Source organism: Corylus avellana, chromosome ca10, assembly GCF_901000735.1.
Source record: "Corylus avellana chromosome ca10, CavTom2PMs-1.0".
Lineage (NCBI taxonomy): Eukaryota > Viridiplantae > Streptophyta > Magnoliopsida > Fagales > Betulaceae > Corylus > Corylus avellana.
The window spans coordinates 8,561,500-8,566,111 of record NC_081550.1 but is presented as its reverse complement, the minus strand read 5'-3'; positions in this window follow the sequence as shown (position 1 = coordinate 8,566,111).

Genomic DNA, 4,612 nt, shown 5'->3' with positions numbered 1-4,612 from the left:
AGCTGTAAATTTGGAAAAACAATCAATGATATTTCTTTATTCCTCGTGTAGTCATGGTATCTCGGGAACATTTTATCAAAAACCCTTTAGCACTTTATAAATTGGACAAAATAAGTTATAAAAATTATCATTATTGCGATTGAGTTTTGATTGCTAATTTTTCATATTTTTTGCCTCATAATTTTTCCCTTGTTGTATAATTTTCCAACATTGACCACTTGATAAAAAAACAAAAAACAATAGTTTACATGCCTTTCTGACAATTTGACCCCTATGTAAACAAAAAAAGAATAGTTTACATACAAGATACATAAAAAAAAATGAAAAATTATACTTTACCCTCCAAAGTTTCACTTTATTTGCAATTTGACCTCTAATGATTAAAAATTTGCAATGTATCCCAACAAAATATCAAAAATTTGCAATGTGATCATCCTTTAATTTTATTTTACAGAAATGAAGAAAAATACTTAATCGACCCTATAACTTAAAAAAAATAAATAAATAAATAAAAAGGAAAAAAAAAATTGGGGGTGGCTTATGGCTGGCTTGGGGCTGGCCAACCACCCCCAAGGGACCAAATGGGGGTGGCCGAAACCACCCCCAAACAGCCGGATTGGGGTCGCGCACTCCTGTGGGCCATGGGGGGTGGCCAAGCACCCCCAAGGGGCCAAATGGGAGTGGCCGAAACCACCCCCAAACCCACTGCGGGTGACCAAGCCACCCCCAAATGGCCAAAGAGGGTGGCTCGGCTACCCCCAAACAACCGGATTGAGGGTGGCAAGCGACGCCCTAAACCCTAAACCCTCAAAAAAAAAAAAAAAAAAAAAAAAACTCTTATCTTGATGGTGAGGACTAGGACTTATGGAGTGCGTTTGGGATTGCGCTTTCGCAAAAATAATCTGCAGTTTTAAAAGATATCGCAAAATGTAAGGCGTTTAGCATTGCAATTTAAAAAACACTTAATTTAAAATAGGAAGAAAAAAAATGCAATTTTTATAAGTAGGCTGGGGGGTGCTTATTTGAAAAAAAACACGAATTTAAACCAAAATCACTATTTCGCATTAAAAATATTTGATTAAAAAAAATATATTTTTTAACATGTTTTATCAAACACCTTTGCGGTTATGGAAAGTAGCGATTTCAAAAATGCAATTTTTAAAATTGCACTTATTGAATATATTTAAAAAATAAAATAAAATAAAAAATAGATGTCATTTCATGTATTTTTATATATATAAATATAATCTACATAAAGGCGGTTAGCAGTTAACAGTTAGTGCGGTTAGCGGCTAGTGGGTAGATATATACATAATCACATTTCCCTCCCATATATATATTCTTGTCTGAAGTTCTCACATTCCTCTCTTGCCCAAAGAGTTCTAAGCTCTCGCATTCCTGCGTGTGGTTTCCTCCCTTGCCCAAAGAGTCCTAAGCTCTCGCATTCCAGTGTGTGGTTTCCTCCCTGTCCAAAGAGTCCTAAGCTCTCGCATTCTTGGATGTGGTTTCTAGCTCCCTGCCACCAAGTTCTTCTCCTTCAAAGCTTCTCCCACAAGGAGTTCATCAGGTATTTTTATTATCTTTTTCTTGTAAACGTTTTCTTTCTTGCATGTTATCATATGCATTTCTTTTTTTGTTTGTAAACGTTTTCTATGTTGCAATCTACTTCTTTCTTTGCTTTTTCTTCCTAAGCTCTCACATTCTTGCGTATGGTTTCCTCCCTTGCCCAAAGAGTCCTAAGCTCTCGCATTCCTGTGTGTGGTTTCCTCCCTGTCCAAAGAGTCCTAAGCTCTCGAATTCCTGCATGTGGTTTCTAGCTCCTTGCCACCAAGTTCTTCTCCTTCAAAGCTTCTCCCACAAGCAATTCATCAGGTATTTTTATTATCTTTTTCTTGTAAACGTTTTCTTTCTTGCATGTTATCATATGCATTTCTTTTTTTGTTTGTAAACGTTTTCTATGTTGCAATCTACTTCTTTCTTTGCTTTTTCTTCCTAAGCTCTCACATTCTTGCGTGTGGTTTCCTCCCTTGCCCAAAGAGTCCTAAGCTCTCGCATTCTTGTGTGTGGTTTCCTCCCTGTCCAAAGAGTCCTAAGCTCTCGCATTCCTGCGTGTGGTTTCTAGCTCCCTGCCACCAAGTTCTTCTCCTTCAAAGCTTCTCCCACAAGGAGTTCATCAGGTATTTTTATTATCTTTTTCTTGTAAACGTTTTCTTTCTTGCATGTTATCATATGCATTTCCTTTTTTGTTTGTAAACGTTTTCTATGTTGCAATCTACTTCTTTCTTTGCTTTTTCTTCCTAAGCTCTCACATTCTTGCGTGTGGTTTCCTCCCTTGCCCAAAGAGTCCTAAGCTCTCGCATTCCTGTGTGTGGTTTCCTCCCTGTCCAAAGAGTCCTAAGCTCTCGCATTCCTGCGTGTGGTTTCTAGCTCCTTGCCACCAAGTTCTTCTCCTTCAAAGCTTCTCCCACAAGCAGTTCATCAGGTATTTTTATTATCTTTTTCTTGTAAACGTTTTCTTTCTTGCATGTTATCATATGCATTTCTTTTTTTGTTTGTAAACGTTTTCTATGTTGCAATCTACTTCTTTCTTTGCTTTTTCTTTTTCTTTGTGTCACATAAGTCTTGGAGAAGAGGAAATAGAAGATTAGATCATGAAATTGTCATATGGTTGTGGGTATTTCATTACAGATGATTTTGATTAAAAAAAGTTCTGTTTGTAGTTGGGTTTTTGACAAATTCTGGTTTGAACTTTGAGATGATTTACATTTTTTTTAGAGGTAAGAAATTAGTTGCTGGTTGATTGAAAATCCAGGTATGGTATTTAGATTTTGGGTGATTACCTATTGGGTCATGGGTCAGCCATATAATGCCCAGCATGCCTCTAAGCCCAACCTACTGTATCATTAAGGCTAAGCCCGAAGCCAAAACTTAATCAGTTTAGCCCAACGCACAGTCAACACAAAATGGCATAATAGTATATTGTTGAGGATAGATCGGTCATTACACATGAGGTTAATCTACGATCCCAAGTTAAGCGTAAGGATTTATCCAGTATCTAAACAACTACCTACGTTCAACAGAACATGGACCAGCTGTCAACGCTCAATTGATACATGCATACCTAACGATCACTCAGGCATCCGCGTCGGATGCCAACAATGCAAAACCACCAGTTCCACGATCTCAGGCTTCTAAGATTACGGAGTGGCTAACAACTCATATCCTTCGCCAATAACAACATAGCAAATACTCAGGGATATGGAGGCCAACGATTATGGGAAACAACAACTGCTTCGTGCCTATAAAATACAAGTCACAACTCAACCTAAAGGTTAATCGCAACTCTTGCTCTTAAGCTTTTTATTCCATTTACTCTCTTCACTCAGTTACTAACTTAGACATCAGAGCTTCCCCGCCGGAGCACCACCTGTAGCTTTGATCCTATTGTTTATTATTTTGTAGCCAAACGACTCCTCGGACAATGTGATTGTGCCACATCATCACTCCGAAACTATCACCAACAATTTAGCGTCGTCTATGTGAACCCGATTTTCATCAGTTCTTAACATTTACAATCCGAGATGGTGCAAACACGTTCACACCCTCCACCAAGGACTCAAGCTGGCATCGCCGACAAGGATGCGGTACCTAGTAGTCAAAGCATTATGGAGTTCATGAGGCGGATGACCGAATCCACGGAAGCACTACGAAAACAAAACGAAGATCTTGCCATGCGACTCACGGTTGCTGAAGGCCGTAATAGCCGAAGGGACCAAGAGCATGAAGAGAGGCGTGAAAGAGAAAGGTGTGAACCAGTCCGCAGAAGGAAGCAACCTCAAAATCATGAAGATGACACAAGCTCGGTTCATGGCAGTCATCATACGACTGTGCAGAACGAAGAGCGCCATGAGAGGTCTCACCATGAGAGATCTCATCATGAGAGATCTCATCGTGAGAGATCACGATCTCACGGCACAAGGCATAACGAGAACAACATTAATGCTGAGGTGGAGGATCTCAAGAGGAAGTATGAGGAGATGGCAGGCAAGATGGCCAATGGCGACGAAAGGTCGATTACCGAAGATCTCATGCAAAACACCAATCTGCCCTTCACCGATTGTGGATGAGACACCCTCTTCCTCACAAGTTCAAGGTGCCTCGAGTGGATAAATATGACAGCAATGGAGATACTGCCGATCATATTGAAAGCTTTTGAGCTCATCTCATCCTCCACAACACTCCAGAAGAGATTGCATGCAGGGTGTGACATCCTATAAATTTTACAGATTTAAAATAGAATTAGAAAGCATATATATATATATAGTTGCTGAATTTAATTCATGTGATTATACATAGATGTGAATATTTACATACACATAAATAGCAATAGCCATTAGAATAGAACTTTACGTGAGTTTTTATCCAATTAAATATCATGTAAATCTCCTAGAATATAGGAAGAGATTTTATCTCTCTTCTCAACTCAACGTGGTGATAGGAGTATATATATATAAAAGATGACTCTTTTAATTAGGAGATTATTAGTGGGATTATTAGCCAATTAAATACTTAGGAGTCTTCTAGATTGTAGGAGGATTTATTGCTAAAATAA